Source organism: Artemia franciscana, chromosome 7, assembly GCF_032884065.1.
Source record: "Artemia franciscana chromosome 7, ASM3288406v1, whole genome shotgun sequence".
In the NCBI taxonomy this organism is placed as follows: Eukaryota; Metazoa; Arthropoda; class Branchiopoda; order Anostraca; family Artemiidae; genus Artemia; species Artemia franciscana.
Window position 1 is genome coordinate 16,059,967 of NC_088869.1, and position 23,932 is coordinate 16,083,898.

The following is a 23,932-nucleotide window of genomic DNA, read 5'->3' on the forward strand; positions in this document are numbered from 1 at the left end:
TCAAAAGCTAGAAACGGGAGAAAATTTTTCTAAGCCTCAGAAGGAAGGGGTAAAGCTTCAATAAATAAAAGATTTCAATGAAAATTACTCTGCGAGTTTTGACATATCAGAGAGCACTACTAAAGTTTAAAGCTTCGATCTACAAAAACCTAAAAGAAAATTTTTATCTCTAAAAGAGATAATATAAATCGATTCTCACCCTAATAGATGATATTCAATTCTACAGAATTCAAAGGGCTGATAAATTAATGGCATAAATTAATGAGCGCAAAAATGTGCTACTTCTAATTCTAATAAAAAAAAGAATGAGAGATTACAGATTAAAGAATGACAGAATACAGATTAAGTTTTATTAAAAAAAATTTTTTCAATTTTTATTAAGATAAAGATAAAATAAAATTTCAATATTCTTGTTTGTAGACTCAGGAAGTGGTGGTTTGGCAGAGAAGCAGAGGCCATAGAAGAAGCAGAAGTGCTTGGACGAGCAGTAAATTTGTTTAGTGAGGGATCAGCAAAAAAGATAATAGATTTAAAAATGTAAAGGGTTCCATTTATTTTAAAATGTAGAAAGGAAAAAGAACATAAACAACAATTTTATAGAGAATTAAATTAGCTTACGGTTGAGAACCCTTGATTATTATTTAAATTTTACAATTACAAGAAGCCTGCTCTGTTGCAACGCCTTTCTCTGTGAAAATGAAGGCTATCACACAAAAAGACGGCAACAGGCTCCAGACTTCATTCACAGAAGTTTATTTACTGCTCAGCTTTTTGCCAACCTAGAAAAAAAGACGTCAGTCGATTGGAGATAAAAGATATGAAAAGAATAAAAGAAAACAGAGAACAAAACTATAAAATATAATACATATATATATATATATATATATATATATATATATATATATATATATATATATATATATATATATATATATATATATATATATATATATATATATATATATATATATATATATATATATATATATATATATATATATATATATATATATATATATATAACTTGTTTTAGTTTTTTCTGGTCAAACATCACCGAGAAGGGTGTTAAGACGTTGATTTTTAACGTCAAATTTCTTTCCAATTCATACTGATTATTCAGTTACATGAAATGTCAACGCACAAATATATTGAAAAAAAGAAAACAAAAGGAAAAATAAACAGGTACTTACATCTGGCGTGGGATACCATAGAACTTGACGTTTTCCCCAGTTTTCTTTTCCCAGAAATACAATTGATTTTTAAGCTTTTCTAAATAACTACTACTAACAACTCACCGCAGCACCAAGCCACCTGAGGCAAAAATAGCTACGCAGACTCCTCCACCGTCCCAATCTATTAAAAACCTCCATCTTTACACCCTCCCAATAAGTTCCCATTTCCTTTAAAAATTATATTTATGGCATCCATCCACCTCAGACGAGGACAAGCTGTTTTCCTTTTTACATTTTGTTTTAAATGAGGCAGAATAAACAATAAATATTCAAAATACAATAGAGGGAGAGAATATCGGGAGTTACCAAGTAAATGATGACTAAAAGGGAAATAAAATAATAAAATTATATGTAGAAAAATAGCAATAGAGATGGTAGAATTTAAGACAGCCAAAGGAAAATGAAGATGATAAAATACGATGATAAAATACAACAATAAAATGAATAGGGCGCATAACAAAAACTAGCAAATATATGATGACAGAAAGGTAAACAAGGCACGATGAAAACAAATGATGACGAATAGCGAAGCAGATGGCAAAAATACGAGTTAATTACAAACAACACATGACGTCTCTATTTTCGAAACGCTATTGAAGAATAACCATGTTACTCATGTTATATTATCAATTATTAATTCCAAAGCTCCATAAACCAGGGTAATTTAGTAGTTTTTGGATTTCCCTGCCTTTCCTTGTTGATTAAACAAAAAAAATATTTTTTTGTAACTGAAAGTAAGGAGCAACATTAAAACTTAAAACGAACAGAAATTATTCTGTATATGAAAGGGATCGCACCCTCCTCAACGGCCCGCTCTTTACGCTAAAGTTTTTTATTGTTTTAACAAGAGCTAAGAGCTCATATGACCCTTGTGACGAGGCGAGAAGAGCTAAGAGCCAAGAGATCATATGGTATGAGCTCTAACAAAATTCTATGAATCAATAGATTGATTTAAAAAGGAAAATAAGAGGCTTAATACCGGTCAAGATTTAAAATAAGAGCTCTGAGTCACAAAGTCCTTCTAAATATCAAAATTCATTAAGATCCTATCACCCACTCGTAAGTTATAAATACCTAATTTTTTCTAATTTTTCCTCTCCTTTTGCCCCCCAGATGGTCGAATCTGGGAAAACGACTTTATCAAGTCAAATTGTGCAGCTCCCGGACACGCCTACCAATTTTCATCGCCCTAGCACGTCCTGAAGCACCGAACTCGCCAAACCACTGAACCCCTTTCCCCAACTCCCCCAAAGAGAGCGAATCCAGTACGATTCTGTCAATCACGTATCAAGGACATATGTTTATTCTATCCACCAAGCTTCATCCCGATTCCTACACTCCAAGTGTTTTTCCAAGATTTCCCCCTCCAAATCCCCACAATGTCAAAAGATCTGGTCGGGATTTGAAATAAGAGCTCTGAGACATGAATTCCTTCTAAAAATCAAATTTCATTACGATCCGATCATCTATTCGTAAGATATAAATACTCAAATTTTCATGTTTTTCAAGAATTCCGATTCCCCCCTCCAACTCCCCCGAATGTCACAGGATCTGGTCGGAATTTGAAATTAGAACTTTAAAGCACAAGATCCTTCTAAATATCAAATTTCATTAAGATCTGGTCACCCTTTCGTAAGTTACAAATACCTCAATTTTCAAAATTACCCTCCCCCCCCCCCAATTCCACCAAAGAGAGCAGATCCGGTCCAGTTATGTCAGTCACGTATCTTAGACAGGTTTCTATTCTTCCCATCCAGTTTCATCCTGATCTCACCGCTTCAAGTATTTTCTAAGATTTCCGGTCCCCCAACTGCCCCTCCCCCCCAATTACGCTTGATCCGGTTGAGATTTAAAATAAGATATCGGAGTTACGAGGTCCTTCTAAATATGAAGTTTCATGAAGATCCTATCACTCCTTCGTAAGTTAAAAATACGTCATTTTTCTTATTTTTCAGAATTACCCCCCCCCCTCCCGCAATTGAGCGGATCCGTTCTAATTATGTAAATCACGTATGCAAGACTTCTGCTTATTATTCCAACCAAGTTTCATCCCAATCCCTCCAATCTAAGCGTTTCCCATCATTTTAGGTCTCCCCACCCCAAACTTCCCCCAATGTCACCAGATCCGGTCGGGTTTAAAATAAGAGCTCTGAGCCACGATATCCTTCTAAATATTAAATTTCATTGAGATCCGATCACCGTTCGTAAGTTAAAAATACCTCATTTTTTTTATTTTTTCAGAAATCCCCCCCCAACTACCCAAAAGAGAGCGGATCCGTTCTGTTTATGTCAATCATCTATCTAGGACTTGTGTTTATTTTTCCCACCATGTTTCATCCCGATCCCTCCACTCTAAGTGTTTTCCAAGTTTTAGGTTTCCTCCTCCCAACTCCCCGCCCCCATCACCAGATCCGGTCGGGATTTAGAATAAGAGCTCTAAGACACGATATCCTTCTAAACATCAAATTTCATTGAGATCCGATCAACCGTTCGTAAGTTGAAAATACCTCATTTTTCTAATTTTTAAGAATTACCCCCCCCCCAACTACCCCAAAGAGAGAAAATCAGTTCCGATTATGTCAATCATGTATCTGGGACTTGCGCTTATTTTTCCCATCAAGTTTCATCCCGATCCCTCTACTCTAAGTGTTTTCCAAGATTTTAGGTTTCCCCCCTCCAACTCCCCCCAATGTCATCAGATCCGGTCGGGATTTAAAATAAGAGCTCTGAGACACAATATCATTCCAAACATCAAATTTTATTAAGATCCAATCACCCGCTCATAAGTTAAAAATACTTCATTTTTTCTATTTTTGCCGAATTAACCGGCCCCTACTCCCCCCCCCAGATGGTCAAATCGGGAAAACGGCTATTTCTAATTTAATCTGGTCCGGTCTCTGATGCGCTTGCCAAATTTCATCGTCCTAGCTTACATGGAAGTGCCTCAAGTAGCAAAACCGAGACTTTAGGTTTTTCCCCTCCAACTCCCCCCAATGTCATCAGATCCGGTCGGGATTTAAAATAAGAGCTCTGAGACACAATATCATTCCAAACATCAAATTTCATTAAGATCCAATCACCCGCTGATAAGTTAAAAATACTTCATTTTTTCTATTGTTTGCGAATTAACCGGGCCCCCACTCCCCCCCCCCCCCAGATGGTCAAATCGGAAAAACGACTATTTGTAATTTAATCTGGTCCGGACCCTGATACGCTTGCCAAATTTCATCGTCCTAGCTTACCTGGAAGTGCCTAAAGTAGCAAAACCGGGACCGACAGACAGACAGACCGACAGAATTGGCGACTGCTATATGTCACTTGGTTAATACCAAGTGCCATAAAAAGTAAAGTTGCAAGAAAGAATCAAACATTAGCGTAAAGAGCGGGGCGTTGAGGAGGGTACAGCCCCTCTCATATACAGAATAATTTCTGCTCGGTTTAAGTTTTACTGTTGCTCCTAGCTTTCACTTTAAAAACTTTTTTTTCTGAACGTTCTTTGAATTAACGCAGGTTTTGATTTTGGCTTACCATACGTGAATAATTAAAACGAAATTTTCAAATTAATTTTACTTTTTTGGCTAAATGACTTTCTCAAAGTTTTGATCGGCAGATTTTGAGAGATAAAGTGCGGGGGTGGGGGCCTAGTTGCCCTCCAATTTTTTTTTGCTTAAAAAGGCAACGAAAACTTTTAATTTTATACATAAACGTTTTCACAAGTAATAAATATACATAACTTACAAATTAAGTTACGTCACGAACTTCTACATTCGTATCTTTTTATTACGAATATGAGGGGGTTCGCCACCTCGTCAATACCTAACTCTTTACACTAAAGTTTGAATTTAGTTCCAATTTTTTGAAAATAACCCCTGAATCACAAACGCCGTTTAAATAGAATAAATAGCCCCTTTGAGATTACTAAAAAACAGCTTAGCATAAAGAGCAAGGTATTGAGGAGATAATGAACCCCCTACTAAAAGTAATAATATCTGTTCGCTTTAAGTTTTAACGTTGCTCCTTACTTTGAGTTGAAAAAACTTGTTTGTTTGTTTTTTATTTAATTTCTGAACGTCTTTGAATTAATGCATTTTGAATTTTATTTACGAAAGTTTTTATTAGTAGAAAATATACGTAACTTACAAATTAACAGATGTAACGATCTTCTATATTCGTATATTAATATTACGTATATGAGGGGGTTCACCCTCTCGTCAAGGCTTCACTCTTTACACTAAAGTTCGAATTTTGCTCCAATTCTTTAAGAATGATTTCTGAATCACAAATGCCGTTTAATTAGAATAAATAGCTCTTTTGAAATTACTATGAATACTTTAGCGTAAAGAGCAAGATATTGAGGATAGGAAGAACCCCCCTCATATAAGTAATAACTTCTGTTCGTTTTAAGTTTTGATGCTACTCCTTACTTTCAGTCGAAAAAAACTTTTTTTGTAATTTAATTTCTCATTTTCTTAAAATAGCGCTGAAAAAAATCCTCTTCCCCAATGACTAATTCCTCCATGAAAGATCTTCTCACGTAACCCCTTCCAACCGACCTCCCTACCACCATAAAAAATCCCCCTGAAAACTTCAGTAAGCTTCCTAATAACCAATACAATATGTAAACAATAGGCTAAGTTCATAAATTACAACCCTTCCCCCAGGGACTGCGGGGATTAAGTCGTTCTCAAAAACAGTTATTAAATTTTTCGGCTATGCTGAACAAAACGGATATCTCAAAATTTTGATCTGGTGACTGGGGAAAAAAATGAGCATGGGAGGGATTTAGTTGCCCTCCAGTTTTTTTGCTCACAAGGGATGGTCGTATCAATTTTGAAAGGGGCTTATTCTACTTGAAATTAAAGGTTCTAGAGCTTTTTTCAAGAGACAAAAGTGATTGGAGGGAAACAAGCCACTCACCACTTTGTTTTTTTTCCACAAACATATTCGATCACAACTTTGAAAATACATTTTCTTCAAAATAGTCTAAAGGTCAAATAGCCATGCCTCTAGGTTTGACAATCCCCCTTCCATCCCCCGAGGCAAGGTCTGTAGGCTATACTAGTTGCCGATTTTTAAGAAATAAGGTTTTTATAGGAGGGGTGGTTGAATACATTTTTAAGGGGGTTCATTCAATTGAAAATTGAACGTTCTAGTACTCTTTCTTAAGATTTGGAGTATTTTTAACCAGTTTTAGCGATTGAGTTGTAATCGACTAGTGTCTGAAAAAAAATTTCTTATTCTAATTCAATGGCCTTCAGCATCGCTTTAAAAGAATTTTAACAAACGTATAACTTTAGCATAAATAGTGAAATTTTGAGGAGCGGGTAATCTTTCTCATATTTGGGATAATTTCTTTTTTTTTTTCAAGTTTTAATATTACTCCTTAGTTTTTATGGCACTTGGTATTAACCAAGTGACTTATAGCAATCACAAATTCTGTCTGTTGGTCCAGGTTTTGCTACTTTAGGCACTTCCATGCAAGCTAGGACGATGAAATTTGGCAGGCGTATCACGGACCGGACCAAATTAAATTAAAAATAGTCGTTTTCTGGATTTGGCCATCTGGGGGTGGGGATTGGGGGCCCGTTATTTCGGAAAGGATAGAAAAATTGAAGTATTTTTAACTTACAAACGGTTGATCAGATCTTAATGAAATTTGATGTTTAGAAGGATATCGTGTCTCAGAGCTGTTATTTTAAATCTCGACCGGATATAGTGACATTGGAGGGGGGGGTACCTAAAATCTTGGAAAACACTTAGAGTGGAGGGATCGGGAAGAAACTTGGTGGGGAAAATGAGCAAAAGTCCTAGATACATGATTGACATAATCGGAACGGATTCGTTCTCTTCGGGGTAGTTGAGGGGGGAGGGCAAATTCTGAAAAATTATAATAAATGAGGTATTTTTAACTTAAGAACGGGTAATCGGATCTCAATGAAATTTGATATTTAGAAGGATATCATGTCTCACAACTCCTTTTTTAAATCTTGACCGGATCTGGTGACATTTGGGGAAGAGTTGGGAGGGGAAACCTAAAATCTTGGAAAACACTTAAGAGTGAAGGGATCTGGATGAAACTTGGTGGGAAAAATAAGCAGAAGTCTTAGATAAGTGATTTACATAATTGGAACAGATCCGCTCTATTGGGGGGGGGGGGTTAATTCTGAAAAATTTGAAAAATGACGTATTTTTAACTTACGAAGGAGTGATCGGATCTTCATGAAACTTAATATTTAGAAGGATATCATGTCTCAAAGCTCTTATTGTGATGTGAAAGCTCTTAGGGTGAGAATTGGATTTAATAAGCTCAAATTATGTCTTCTGTTCAGAGCCGACAAAGTGTGCCGACACCTTGTTTGACCCATGACCCATTTAACACCCTGGAAAACCGTCCTCTGAAAAAGACATTTATTTAACCATGTGTTTGTATCCAGCTTGAAAATGAGGATATAGAAAGCGGTATTTATCTTTAATACTATAAATGAGTAAGAATTTGGGAATTTAATTTGCAATTATAAAAGCAAACTACTTGTAGACTAAGTTGAAACAGGTAGCCTATTTATCATAAAATCTCTGTAAGCTCTGGCGTCACTTACACAAAGGATGAGTAATCCGGCTGGGTGGATAATTAATCTCGGTATGCTCAAACCCGCACTTAGAACTCACCTTGTCAGTTTTTTCTCCGGGGCAATCGTTTGCTTTTGCCGTTTTCCTCGCTCTTTTACAGGCGGTGTTATAGGGTCCAGTTCAAAAGTTCCAATCATAGATTTTAGGCCATGAGTACGATTTATTATGTGTCCAATACTTCCTGCATATGCAATAAGTTGCTCGTCATTATAGGTCAAGCTTCCCGATTGCGACAAATTAAGGCTACCACTTATTTCGCTTGCCTATAAGAAACAAAACAATCTTAAAATAAGAAATAAAAAAGGTAGTCAGTATGCTCAAATCAATGTCAATGTGAAAAGTCTGAATGTGATATAAAATGGAGACTGTTAGTTATATTGTTTACCCTATTTGCTAGGACATAAGTATATTATTTTTAACGAGTGATGACTGATTTTTCTTCCTAGTGATATTTTTCCATCCATTGTGGCCTGTGGACTTTTAAGGCCGCATTGTCTTTAAAAGTTGAATTGCAAAGGCTCAGAACCAGGACTTTTTCCTTGCATTGGAACCAGTGGGCTTCTAAGGTCACATTGTCTTTAAACGTTAAATCACCATGACTCATAATCTGGATTACTATGCCTTGTGGTGTATCATTAGATTTGAAGATTGGTTTCCCTTTCAAGTAATATTTTCCTTGTATTGCGGCCTGTGGACTTCTAAGACTGAATTGTCTTTAAATGTTGAATTGCAGTGGCTCAGATTCTGGATTGTTACGCCTGGTGGTGTATCATTACATGCTACAGCTGATACAAAATACAACAGCACAAGAATTATGATCAGATACTTCTTTAAACCTTTTTAAATCAATTTACTCTATTAACAGATTACAGACAATGGTCCATATGTGGCATAATTGTACCCACCTATAGACTCTGTAAAACATCTTATCTCTCAGTATAACCTCTACCGTTCCTCCGTCGTATACCACTCCCAAAAATTTCCCCCTTCCAACCATTTAATTTTTCATAAAAGCCCAAAAATGAATTAAATCATCCTTTCCATCTTCACACACATAAAATTGTATTAACCGTGGCCTATGGCACATAAAAGCTTCAATAAATATCACATCATGACATATCATATTTTTTCGTTCAGGAGAGGGATAAAATGGATTGTTATCGAAATAGGGGCCAAAATAATTCGTAACGACAAAATCAAAAAACTTAAAGAGTCTGGCATATGGCTATACCCAGGTACTAGAGAGAGGGGACTTCTATACAATTATACAGAGAGCGAATGTGAAATTGGTAAACGATTATATTAAAAAACTACAATTTATTTTCTAACTTGGTCGCTTTTAGAACAAGCTACCCCGGCGTGGCATTTTCAGTCTTTTTTAGGTCTTAAACATAGAAAATATAAATAGAAAACTTTTTTTTGTGTTGAATGAATGTCACTCGTTCATTCAAATTGGCATGAGGTTTCTGGGGTAATGTGAAGAAAAAGAATCTGAACGGCAATTTTTTTTTTTTACACCATAATTTAACACGGCATTTTAGGCCGTGTTAAAAAATTCAGAAACGTACTCTAGTTATTGGTTCCCATGGCTCGGAAACTCCATATTCAGAACTGTTAGTTGAGTTTTAGTTAATTTTGCTGAGCCAAAGAAGGCTGAACCTGAGTATGGATTTTGGAAAAGACAAAATTATCTAGTTAACAATAAATACCGTGATATGCTTCCTCAGATTCTATCCCCAAACAACCTCAAAGGGTTGTAGCGGGGCCAGTCCCGAAGCTAATAGATACAGAAACAAAATAAATGCGGTATGAAAGAACGGTCACCCGAGTTTCCTACATATGTATAATATAACCCTTTAATAAATAGTGTATTTATTGTTTTGTTTTGAAACATTTGTTATACTGACTGATTGTATTTCTCGACGCAAACCGCAATCTGAAAATCTCCACGAAAAGATGATGATAAACTAATGAACTGATGATAAAAACTGATGAACCACGGTAAACTGATTAATTGAAGAGTTGCTTTCAGTTTAACCGCAATCCACCTCATCCCCCTCTTCATGCGTGGATATCAGTCTAGGCTATGTTCAAGACTTGGCTGATTTGGTTGGTTAGTTGGTCAAACATTGGCCCACAAAGCAGACGTAAGTTTTACAGAGACTACAGTGCTACCTGTATCAAAACAAAGGCCATTCAGTTTAGTAAGAATAATTTAACACCAACAACGTCAAAATTACTATATTTAATCGCGCATGATATTAATTTCTCTATTCCGTCATTAAATTTTTACAGTTTCATTTGAAGTTCAAAACATAAAGAAAGATTGAATTCAAGGACACATTTGAGCTATTGACGGAATAGGTTCTCGATAGGGCGCAATTTGGAACAGATAGTCTTTGACCTAGGACCAGAGGATCTTTGACCTAGGTGAAGGGGGAAAGCGTTCTTAGTACTCCAAAAACTAGCAAAATATATAGAAAAAAGTAACAACTTTTTTATAAAAATTTTAGAGCAGTTTTATCGCCCCCTCGCCTTCATCACTCTTCTGGAATAGAATCTTGGCTATATTCATCGCGATGCAAATATCGCACGAAAAAAAAAGTATCCTAAAGACACTCCCAACACAGATACATCCTACCATGAACTGTTTCTAAATCCGTTCCCAACTTGTCCCCATTCTTTGCTTTACCAAATATGAAAAAAACGTTTGTCCGCTTTAATACTGATCAAATAAACCGCTAGTTTTCGTTTTTATTTTTTGGCACTGGTGATAACCAAGTTTTAGGTTCGTTTGCTTGTTTCCCTCCCCCTTTTTATATTTTATTTTTTAAACTTTATTAATGTATATATTAATCGATTCTTTTTTTAGTTTTATCAGTTTTTATCTTTTCAACTTGTTAATATTTTGCAGTTTAATTATCTTGACTAATAAATTGTTTTGGCATTGTTTGTTAGCTTTTTAGTAGTTGAGATTTTTTTATTACCCTTTTTGCTTATATTGTTTTTTTGACTCCGAAATGCAAATTCGGCTCTTCGGGGCTTATGATAGGAATATGATAGGAGCTATATGATAGGAATTTTTAATATAAATATATTATTTATATATCTATTTGCATGCACAGTAAAGTATCCCATTCATCTAAAGAATGTAAGAAAAGAGACATTTAAAGAAAATTTACTAAAACGTGATATGACCCCTATTTTGAGTCATCCGATCCCATCCTAACCTGCTGGCTGAGTGTAGGTGAATATCAATTGCAGGTAAGTTTTCTACAAAAAGCTCTTTAAAGTTTATCAGCTTTTCCAGAACCTGATCTTCTAGGTGCGAGAGAAATGACCATAGAAAAGATTCATAAGATTAATTAGAGAAGATAACGTAAACGCGCTCTGAGACCACACTGGCTTCATTGGAAGAGATAACCAAATACAAACTTGGTATATAATAACTATATAATATTTCCTTTTGATTTTGTTGCTGCACATGTTAAAACACATTATTGGCTGCCTGCAGCGCCAATTTTTAAAATCCTCAAATTTAGGTCAATTTAAATTCAACCCTGGATACAGCCTTGCCGACCACTAATCCATACCTTTTTTAGTAAGCCCCTTTCATATACGGAGTAATTTCTGTTCGTTTTAAGTTTTAGTGTCGCTCCTTACTTTCATTTAAAAACTTGTTTTTTTTTGTTTAATTACTAATAAAAACGTTCGTAAAATTAAAAGTTCTAGTTGCCTTTTTAAGTAACCAAAACTTTGGAGGGTAACTAGGTATACTCCCCCGCTCCTTTTTTCTCAAAATCGTCCGATAAAAACTATGAGAAAATCATTTAGCCAAAAAATAAATTAATATGAAAATTTGGTTTTCATCATTCGTTTGCGGAGAGTCAAAATCAAAACATGCATTAATTCAAAAATGTTCAGAAATTAAATTAAAAAAAAACAAGTTTTTTTTAACTGAAAGTAGGAGCGACATTAAAACGAACAGAAATTACTCCGTAAAGGGGCTGTTCCTTCCTCAACGCCCCGCTCTTTACGCTAAAGATTTTTATTGTTTTAAAAAGTAGAGTTGAGATAAAATAGTCAAACTTTAGCGTAAAGAACGGGGTGTTGAGGAGGGGAAGCATCCCCTCATACAAGTAATAATTACAGTTCGTTTTAAGTTTTAATGTTGCTTCTGACTTTCGGTTCAAAAAACTTGTTTTTTTATTCAATTTCTGATCATTTTTAAATAATACTGGGAAATCTTGCGCCCCTTTACGGAAACTTCTCTTCCCACACGAAAAGATTCTCCCAAGTAACCCTCGCCCCTACCCCCTCCTCCACTATACATAAAAAATCCTCCTGAAAACGTCTGTATGCTTCCCAATAACCAATTCTTTATATAACAATTCTTTATATACAATGAAGTTCCACATTTTTATAGATAAGAGCTTGAAACATCTACAGTTGGGTTCTCTGATACGCTGAATATGATGGTGTGATTTTCGTTAAGATCGTATGACTCTTAGGGGGTGTTGTCCCCTATTTTCCAAAACAAGGCAAATTTTCCTCTGGCTCCTAACTTTTGCTGAGTAAGACTAAATTTGATGAAACTTATATATTTAAAATCAGCATAAAAATCCAATCCTTTTCATGTATCTATTAGTATCAAAATTCCGTTTTTAGAGTTTCGTTTACTATTGAGCCTGGTCGCTTCTTACTACAGTTCGTTACCACGAACTGTTTGATTCCGAGTATTGGTGAAAGAAAATATTTTTCTTGAAACGCTATTATAAATCAACTATACATCATCCTCCATCCTTCCAATCTTCCCCTAAAACCCTTATTAAACCTAAAAGGAGTAGAAAGCTGTGTCTTAGAATCTTAATGAAAATGGCACCGTCGGATTCAGCGTATCAGAAAACTCTACTGTATGGGTTTCTAGCTCTTTTCTGCAATAATATCAAAAAAAACTTCGTTTTCTTAAAGAGTTAAAGAGGCTGCGCTCCAAAGTCGAACCTTAAAACGTACAGGAATTAGGAGAGGCAGTAGGGGGGCTGCCGCCCCCCAAACCCCCCGCTTTTAAAGACTCTTTTATACAGGTTTTCTGTTGTGGGGGGACTTCATTGCTACTAATTACTAGTTTCGGCGCAATGGTTCTCCTGTCCTCTTGTGTTTAACATTTTTCGAAGTTATTCCATTATTCATTCATTTCAATTTTTTGTTAATTAAAAGAGGGCCTTTCCTAAGCTAAGAGCGGGGGGTTAGGGGGGCGGCAGCCCCCCACAACAAAAAAACCTGTATAAAAGAGTCTTTAAAAGCGGGGGGTTTGGGGGGCGGCAGCCCCCTTCTGCCTCTCCTAATTCCTGTACGTTTTAAGGTTCGACTTTGGGACGCAGCCTCTTTAGCTCTTTAAGAAAACGAAGTTTTTTTCATATTATTTCTGTACGTTTTTCTACAATCCATGGTGGATGTAATTTAATAATAATTTTCCATGTTTATTTTCTCGCTTTCTGTATCAATAAATTCAAACTGACAAAATTATCTAATTTTGATAATTTTAATAGTTTAGCAGCTTAATTAAAAATTTAGCAGCTAGTGGTTTTTACCCACCCGCCTCCGGTTTATGGGCACAGCACGCTTCCGCTGCGCCAAGCTGCTGTTATGCTTGTTATCAAACAAGTTATTATAATAGAAAATTTCACCAACGGCTTCAATTAGGAAATCAATTTAAATGGTTCTTTTAACTTGCTGGCTTGATCATAGGGTATGCCATGGTCTCAGAGTATAATCCTTGTTGCTCTTTTCTGGACGCACTCTATGTCGCGTAATAGGTACGCTGTGCGGATAGCAGATGGACCCCACACCGGGCACGCGTACTCGAGCAACGGGCGAACATAACACGTGTAGGCATGCAGAAGACTTTCAGTATCACACCCAAAACGCCTCATTTTGGTAAGTGCTTGAAGGTTTGCATTAGCCTTTCGGGCCTGAGCTTCATAGGGACCTTTTCTAGGAGCTGCAGACCACCTGCAGCTGACGTCCCTTCCCAACTTGACCTCTCAGAAGATAGTTATAGATTAAAATTTACGGAAGCAACTTTTTTTCTTTAAATTCTTTTATGCGCCGGTTTAACTTTAAACTTTAAAACATTAAATGTTTAGCAACAGGAGTGTACCCTAATGTTATGAATAACACACGATACATTTGAGCATGTTTTTGTTTCTGAGTGAAAAAAATTAATCCTATAATGTTTCATAATGTGTCACTAAAAAAGGAACAAATTAGCGTGCATGTGAAACAGGCTTTTCCTAGTAATTTGAATTATAATGATAGTCCAATATTAACTTTTAAATTTTCAAAAAGTGGGGTACAAAGTTGGAGCGCTGGCCATGACGAAATAATAATAATAATAAGATAGAAAAAATTACCATTTAAATCAGTTTCTTGGTTCCTTGGATTGAGTTCTTTAAAGCAACTTTGACAGTTCTGCAGTTCTACTTGTATATTATACTTTCCTCTTCTTAAAAACCCTTGGACGTCTAAGAGTTGGTACTGGAGAGAATGAAGGATCTCTTCAATTGAGATGACCTGAAATAAAGATATACAATGGCGCGTAACTAATATGGCGCACTAACCCAACAGCTAGGCTAACAAAACCAAAAGGTGCTAAGCTAATTGTTATGCATATGCATAAGAAAGGATGACTAACCCAACAGAACCAAAAGGTGCTAGGCTAATTGTTATGCACATGCATAAGAAAGGATGACTAACCCAACAGAACCAAAATGTGCTAGGCTAATTGTTATGCATATGCATAAGAAAGGATAACTAACCCAAGAGAACCAAAAGGTGCTAGGCTAATTGTTATGCACATGCATAAGAAAGGATGACTAACCCAACAGAACCAAAAGGTGCTAGGCTAATTGTTATGCACATGTATAAGAAAGGATGACTAACCCAACAGAACCAAAAGGTGCTAAGCTAATTGTTATGCATATGCATAAGAAAGAATGACTAACCCAACAGAACCAAAAGGTGCTAAGCTAATTGTTATGCGCATGCATAAGAAAGGATGAACCAAGAATTAGTGATATACTGCTAAAAAATAGATAGAAACTGTCCTCTACTAGACTTTGACTTCAGCTGGTAAAATAAAGCCTTGGTTTCCTCTTTTGAGAGAACCTTGTTTGAGCTTCCAAAAGAAATTTAATGATTTGTCAAGAAATGTCAGAGAAAACAAGTTTTTGTTTAGTTTTTTCCAGACAAAGCTAGCAAATAGGTGCAATAAGTGAAGAATAAGTATGACGAGAAAAGGGAGGTGTAGGACTTGGCCCTGAAAAGCTGATCTAGGGGAAGTCCAAGGTATTAGAGTATGGGGGAGCAGGAATAGTTGACTTATCCCATGACAGCAAAAGGTCAATATCCTTCAGTACCTCTATTGTGCTATATTTCATTGTTTAAGTAAAAGAAAAAGATCCTAAATACCTGGTCTTCAACAGACAGCAAAGAGCCGCCAGAATAGTACTTTTGGTGTCATTTTGAGATTTTTCAGGGTCTGTGAATCTTTTCATACTTCAGGGCCATATTTTGGCCCAAAAATGGCACTGCTTATGCTAAAATAGCCTAACACCTTTTATTTAACTTTTGAGCTTTCTCAATACAAGTACCTTAAAATCTGTAAATGTCTGGTTATATAGAACATACTAGGCTCAGATATGGAAGGGAAATCTTGCTTTTAATGTGTCTGAAAATTTTCTATATTCCATTTGTGGAGTCATTTTGTGGGATGTGGAAGGAGTTCTTCAGTCACTGTATATTGAAACTTTAATCCCAGGACAGAAGTTAGTTAGGCTATTGGAGAAGTTTGCCATGCTCAGTTCTATTTCCAATTTCTTAACTAATCTCAGCAAAATAATGGACTTGGTCCAAAACTAGCCATGTGACATGGTTGTCATTGGTAATGGCAATTTAAATCTTTTGGGTAATATTTCTCTGTAAATACATTTTCTTGCTGTAATGCTTCTTTATGGTATGCTGCCAGTGATGTTTAAAGCTACTAGAGTGATTAGGAGAACAGACACTCTAATTGACAATATTCTGTCTTCTTTATCAAGCCTCTGCTAAGTGAAATTTCAAATCACTATCCAATTTTTTTGGAAATAGCCCTTTTTGAACCTTTTTCAGGAAGAACTCCATGGCGAAAGAAGACTTCTTATCATTTTTCTAAAAAGGATCTGCTACAGTTAGAATTGCCTTTGACTGAATTAGTGCAGGATGTGATTGACTCTGAGTCAGATTTTAACACATGTTTTAATTTATTTTATGATTCAGTGCAATTCTTTTACTCTTAACTGAGCTTCTTTTGATCTTGGAATTTTTTGGAAGCTCTGAAAAGTACAAGGGTAATAGTTCTTTGAAAGGTGGCTCCAGAAGCAAACCTTCAATTTATAGGCTGACCCCTCCCCTGCCAGTACTCATAGAGAGTTTGAAAAGGCCATACTATAAAGACTCAAAACTACCTTGATGCACAACAGTTCCTTCATGAATTCAAGTTTGAGTTTTGTGTTGGTCACATGATTGAGCATACATTTTGAGTCCTAAATATATATGACATCATTTTAGGAAATCTTTGCCATTTTGGAATATCAGGGATTATCAACTCTTAGTTCCATTTGTATCCTTGAAAATAATGATTTTTATTGGCAAGAACCCTCCAAATGATTTTGAAGTTCAATCCTGAGTCCCACAGGGGTTTATACTGAGCATAATGTACATTCCAAAATTATGCTATTGTGTATGTAACCCACTTTGGTTGGTAAACCCAGGTTCAAGTCAAAATCCAATGATGACCTAGTTATATTAGATGACAACAGTACATTATCTATGGTAGCATTTGATCAAGTTTCACTAAAGAAATTTTTTTTTATTTTACTTCAGAACAGTTTGTGTGTTTTTTTTTTTAAGAATTTCTACAGCTCTTGTAGGTTTTTGTGTGGTATATTTGTCACACGGGACTCTCTTTGGCCTGAAAGAGGTTATTTATGATTCCTTGGAATTCCTCTTGATGAGAATTTGTCTTAAAAAATTGTATATTAATACACTAAAAGTTAAAACTGCCAGGAATCTAAACAACCTATTTAAGCTGAAGAACACATCCCTAAAACTTATCTTGAAACTCCTTTTCTTCAGCTTGATCATATGTTTCTTGTTGTCATACTACATGGATGTCAACATTCCAGTCACACTCCTCTTCTGTTTATTTTTTTTTTTTGTATGTAAATGTTTTAAATAATAGGTGTTATTTGACAACCAATCAAAATTTTCCAAAGAGGTTCTTCTTGAATTATTCATGTAAGCTGGTCTGCTATCAGTTCCAGGAATAAAAAAAAATTGAAAGAAAATGCAAAAGAGGAAGAAGTGATAATATTGAAAGGAAATTGCTGGAGATGGAAGAAAATCTTGAAAGAAAAACACATAGGGACATTGGCATCAATTGAATAGGGCTGAAGGGACCTCTGCCCACCTACATTTTAGAAAAACATGTTTTGGGTATCTTCATTGAAAAATGCCTTTTTATTTTCATTGAAAAACTAACAAAGAACAAATTTGCCATGACCACCCCTCCTTAGATATTGAAAAATACATTCCCACAAAAAAGCAAAATAATTCCTCTGCAAAAGAGAAAAAAAGTTCCAAAGCAAAATTGAACAAAATTATTCCTCACAATAACAACAAATAGAGATTTGAGTGACCTGACAAAAAGGGTTGGTACATAGGAAGGCATCTAGATTTTAAAGACAAGGAAATGTTAAGCTTATGTTCTTTATTGCCTGAGCCTTGTCAACTTACAAATGGGTGATCGTATCTTAATGCTATTTTATATTTAGAAGGACCTTGTGTCTCAGAGCTCTTATTTTAAATCCCAACTGTATCCAGTGATATTGGGGGAGTTGGAGGGGGAAACATGAAATTTTGGAAAATGCTTAGAGTGGAGAGATTGGAATGAAACTTGGTGGGAAGAATAAGCACAAGCATGCAAAAGATACATAATTAGCACAATCAGACTGAAGCTGCTCTCTTCAGGGGGGTTGAGGTGTCAATTTAGAAAAATTGAGGTATTTTTAACTTAAACCTGGTGATATTGGGGGGAGTTGGAGGGGAAAGCTGGAAATCTTGGAAATTGTTTAGAGTGGAGATTGAAATGAAACTTGGTGGTTAGAATAAGCAGATGTTGTAGATAAATGATTGTCATAACCAGACTGGATTTGCTCTCTTTGAGGGAGCTATGGGGGGGTCCAGTGTTTTGATGCTTCTGGATGTGCTAGGACAATGCAAATTGGTAGGTGTGTTAGGGACCTGCACAAATTGACTTGATGAAGTTGTTTTCCACAATTCAACCATCCAGGGGGTGAAGGGAGAGGAAAAATTAGAAAAAATGAGGTATTTTCAACTCACAATTGGGTGATCAGATCTTAACAAATTTTGATATTTAGAAGGAACTTGTGTCTCAGAGCTCTAATTTTAAATCCCAACCAGCATTAGGCCTCTGATTTTCCCTATAAATCAATCTGTTGATTCTTAGAATTTTGCTAGAGCTCTTAGCTCTTTGTTCTAACAATACAGCCAATCTTTTATATCTAAAGGTTTATGCACTGAGAATACATTATTTCTAAAATTTGCCTGTGGGGTAAGTCAAACACTGTTAAAGTTATCCTATAGTGGCAGAAAAGTGTAGTCTGGTCTTTCTCTACAAGTCAGATTAGTATAATAGATTAACCATACTATGGAAAAAAATAGTCAAGGATATGAAATTCCTGTCCTTTAGAGGGCAGTGACCTTTTATCACCTTTATAAATCCTTGTTTTATGAAAATAAAACTTTCAAAAACAGATCTTCTGCTTAAATGAAGTATAAAAAACTGTTTTCACCTTCACAACTTTACTCAATCCCAGTTTATAGGGTTTCAAAGACCTGCAAATACATTTTCTAAATTTTGAAAAAAAAAATATTGCTACAGCTTAAAATTCTAGTCTAATAATGGGCGTTGTATCTTCAGAACAAGGCTAAAACCAGAGAAAAAGAAATTGATAACCAAAAGTTAAAGTAAAATATTGTTTTGTCAAAATTTCAATAGGTATAGACATGTCAAGTAGGCAACTTTCTAATATGTTACTTAGAAATCAGAAGAGGGCTAACATGGAAGCTTAGCAATACCTTCCCAGAGTAGGCCTATTTTTGGCCATAGATTCATTCTTGTAGGGTTCCTTTTCTTGTAGGGACCCTTTCTGAGATAACAAAAAGTAGCTAAACTAAAATTTTGGACAATTTTCTAAGCCTTAGAAATAGGGAAGGAAATTTTAAATGGAATTACAAACTTTGCCAAGAATCCACTTGCAATCTTTCAGGTTCCTCACAGGTTATATTAAACTAATAGTTCTTTTATGTAAATAACAAAGTTGCTATAGATCTAAGTAAGCAAGTAATTGGAATAACAACATTTCTTGACAAATGAAGTCTCTGTGTCGACCTTGTAGTTGTTAGAGTTGTGTGCGACCTCTGGGTCCCATATTACCAATCTAAGTTAAACCCACTCAGTTGAGAGTCCAGAGGGCGCAGGGGAGCCCCCCTGACGTAGTAGTGGAGTTTTGGTTGGGTCTGCTTACTCTGGTTTGGGTTTGGAAGAAACTTATTTTTTTTGTAATTGGTTTTGAATGGTTTAGTTTTTAATAAGTTTTTAATTATTAAGACTCTTTCTTTTTGCAAACAAGTTTGAAACAATTTTTTAGTTACTTTGTATGGTCTGTTAGATTTTACTGGTGATGCATACTCCTAAATTTAAGTTTATCAAGGGAATATGTCTGTTTTACCACTAAAGCCAACTGAAAGGCAAAATTTTTCATCATTTCTTAATAACAAAGAGGGAAAATTTAAAATCCTAACTTATTTTGACTGTCAAAATGATATTTCAGGATTGTGCTGTCATAACTGGGCTGAAAGCAAAATATTTAATTTTCTTCACTACCAAAAATTTGTTTTCGAGTCTTGCTATAGCATTGAGGGAAAAAAGTTGATATCATTACTTAGTTTGGCTGTCTGTTTTGGTTTTTTGGGGATGCAGGCATCATGGTAGTCAATTTAAGAATTGGTGGGCAAGTCTAAAAAAGAACCATGTGACCATAGGTGGACTTCAAGTTTGGCAGAAAGCCGGAAGGGTGCTGGCTCCAGTTTTCTGGAGAGCTGGCACAATTGGAACTAACTGGAGTCAACTTATGCCCCAATAATCACCCCTGCTTTGAGATTACACCTTCAAAGTGCCTGCTCAATACAAAGAAGCAGTGGATACAGGTTATTTTTTCATGGATATTTTATGCAAATTGAGAAGAGAGTAAAGAAAATATAAAGGCACACCTTCTACTTACTAAATTTATCTGTTTATGTTAGCCTACTATCACAAATGTTAAGAATTATTCATAAGTGAACACAATTTTATAAAGAATTAGGGCTACTAATTGATGATTGTAATTTTATTTATTTACCACTTTCATTCCAACAGAAAAAAAATAACTGGTGATCATATATAAACTTGGCATAACAACCATTTGCTATTATGGCCCAGTACCCTGAAAGCTAGTTAAAGTCTAAAAGTACTACTCTACTGAAGGAATATTAATAGATACAATATTTTATTCTTCTTTTTGATAAAATAATCATTGCCCAGAAAATGCACTCTAATCCTTGTTGGGTGAATTTTTAGTCCTTATAAAGTATTTCAGCTATTAATCCTGTCTAAGCAAGTTACAGATCATAGGCCAGGTACTTTGTTAGAGAGGTTTGGTACTTATCAGTTATATAGTAAACATTATAAAATTTTGATTGCAAACAATGCAAGTATGACACAAGAAACAGGTCAAGCAACTTCTTTATACCCCACAATTAGCTTTGGTTTGATTGTAAAATAAATTGTAGCTATATTTTATTTAAGTATTTAGTTCATATTTTAATTTGATTTATGCAAACAAATTTGGGCTATTTATTTGCATATTGAGGGGAGGGGGTGTGGCATAGCATATTTTAAATACAGCAATGGTTAGTTTATATACTTAATATATTACCTTAAACCCTAAATTGCAGCTTGGAGCAATCTAAGGATTTGCTATGCTATGTTTTACCCCCACCCACCCCCTAATGTGCAAATATATAGAGCCCAAATTTGTTTCTAAACTATTATATATTCATTATATTTTTTTTATTTCATTAGCATTAATCAAACTTCACTTCCCAAGTGTTTAATATATAACTGTTAAGTACCAGAAGTTTTTATGGAGTCTAGAAACTATGTCCCCTTCATCTGTGATTGAATGTAAATTTATCAAAATATTAGACAATGCTATTTGGGACAAAATTAGAAAGAATATAGCTGATAGCCTAGTATATTACCACAAATACTGGCCCTAATATGACATTTGAAAAGTGAATTAATAATGAAATGAATTTAAAACCTAATAAGCTCTATATAAAGAGCTCACCAAGCTCTACAAAGGACTGGTAAGACTGTGTTTGGAGGTGGGGACCATCCTGGCCACCCTCAATTCAAAAAGGATAAGGTAGTGCTTGAGCAAATCCAACATAGGGCCACTAAGCTGATTGCCGGTATGGAAAACAAGCCCTACAATGAATGGCTGAAGGAACTCAACCTCCCCTCTTTAGTCTACAGGCGGAAACGTGGGGATATGATCCAGGCACATAATCTCCTCTCTACCAATCAAGAAAATGAGCTCCTGGAGATTGACCCCTCCCACATAACTCAAGGACACCCAAAACAAATCAGCAAAATACATGCAAAGATTGGATCAAGATGCAGCTTCTTCTCAAAGAAGATTGTGAACCTCTAGAACAACCTCAAGGAGAATGCTGTTTCTGCTGAATCAACAGATGCATTTAAACATCATCTGGATGCTGAGTGGAGTGACAAACCATGGAGATTTGACTGGGATGCACCAGAATCTTCCACCAAAATTTAATCAGCCACATATGCAACTGTCATCACAAGGAGTGATTCAACAGGATCAAAAGTCCTTATTTCACTCCAAGATGTGATTTAAGGTAATTTTAAGATAAATAGGCCTAATTTTATTATTAATGTATTTCCTAGGTACAATTCTAGTTTTGCCAGGAAATTGGAGGTAAAATAAAGAGTACAGCTATTAACAATGGGTACAATTCTAACTTAGCTACTTTTTGCTATCTTAGAAAGGGGTTAGGTTACAAAATGAACCTTTCAGGTATAGGTCTACAGACTAAAGTATTTCTTGTGAAGGTGTTTTGTAGCATCTATGACCTTTGAAAATCCTTGTGCTACTATAGTAAAACCTTGTTAAACTGATCTTCTGCTTAAATGAAGTACAAGAAAACTGTTTTCACCTCCATAACTTTGCTTAATCCTAAAGTATGCAGTCTGAAGGATCTGCAAATACATTTCTTAACTTTGGAAAAAAAAACATTGATATGGCTTAAAATACTACTCAAGTAATAGAAACTCTATTTTCAGAACTAAAATAGAGAAAAAGAAACTAATAACTGAAACTTTGGGAAATGTTGTTTTGTAAAAATTCTAATAGGCTAGGTCTTGCTTTAGTCGGTAGACCTATACCTAAAAATTTCAAAACTTCAATGCTTGTCAAGCAGGCACATTTCTAAGACTTAGATATTAGAAGAGGTTTAACATAGAAGCTCGACAATACCTTCTTACAGTATCTTATTGACCCTGGATTCATTATTGAAAGTTTCATTTCCCTCACCTGACACCTTTCCAAGATAGCAAAAAGCAGCTAAACTAGAATTAACAGTAACATTTAATAGTTCCTCCAAATTTAAGAGCCAATAGGCCTACATTTCTTTTAAATTCTTACAAACCCTAAACTAAATATCAGAATTAGCAAAACTATGAGGCTAAACAAAAACTTTCTTTGAGCCTATTCTGTGCTACAGTAGCCTTTAGATCTATTTCTGAAAGTATAACTTTTATTAGTATACACACAGCTTGTCCAAGATAATGTTTAGGCTCAAGAAACATTACTATATTTTACTTTCTGAGTAGCTTCACAACTTTGCTCAATCCCAATTTATAAAGTTTTAAAGATATACAAATACATTTCCAAAATTTTGAAAAAAAACCATTGATATGGCTCAGAATTCTACTCAAATAACAGGAATTGCATTTTCAGAACAACTGGTGGGCCTAACTGAAAATTAAGGTAAAATGTTGTTTTGACAAAATTTAAACAGGTATAGCCTAGATCTGCCATGTAGGCAAATTTCAGGGTCCTCTAAAGGGAGGAGTGGAGGTAGGTACTTTGAAATACCTTCCCATGATATACTTTAGCATGTAGGCTCAACCTCAAAAGTTTCATTTTCTTAACCTATCCCCTTTCCAAGATAGCAACAAGTCACTAAACTACAATTTTATCCTGAAAGCAATTTTGTTGTACTTCATTCAAGCAGAAGATCTATTTTACAAGTTTACACTACCGTAACACATTTCTTTTCAAGGTCATTACCTTCTAGAGGGAGAGGAGGTAGGTACTTAAAAATACCTTCACGGGAAATACTTTAGCCTGTACACCCATCCCTGAAAGTTTCATTTTTCTAACCTAACCCCTTTCCGAGACTGAAATAAGTCAATAAACTAGAATTTTACCTGGAAAACCACTAATGTAGACCTTCAACTTATCTGTTTCTTTGAAACACTAAATTACAAATGTTATACTTACAAAAAAAAGATTATCATGGATAAATGAAGATTTTAATCATGGCCTCTGATAATGGGTAATTATTTTTTAATCATGGCCGCACTGTTGCCAGATTGTCAACGCAGAAAAACGCCCAGGGGTCTTCAAAACAAGCCCAAACAAGCCCCAGAAAATTTCAAAACAAGCCCGAACAAGCCCCAGAAAATTTTACCGAAATAATCCACTTTTGAGATTCCACTTTATAGTGAGCGCGTGCGAAAGCTTGTTTCACGAAGAATGCTACATCTAGATGCAGAATTAATACTGAATTTTCAGTCCAAAGCTATTCTCATCGTTTTT

The 23,932-nt window shown here is 35.3% G+C and overlaps 1 long non-coding RNA gene across 1 annotated transcript; it reads right to left on the reverse strand.

The window, feature by feature from the left end:
* Nucleotides 1-336: 336 nt before the first annotated feature.
* LOC136028901 (uncharacterized) lies at nt 337-23,691 on the reverse strand. The gene is made up of 4 exons (XR_010617911.1): nt 23,615-23,691; nt 14,273-14,432; nt 7,899-8,122; nt 337-779 (listed from the first exon to the last, which is right to left on the reverse strand). It is a non-coding gene; the product is annotated as an uncharacterized LOC136028901 (long non-coding RNA).
* Between the last annotated feature and the right edge of the window lie 241 nt (nt 23,692-23,932).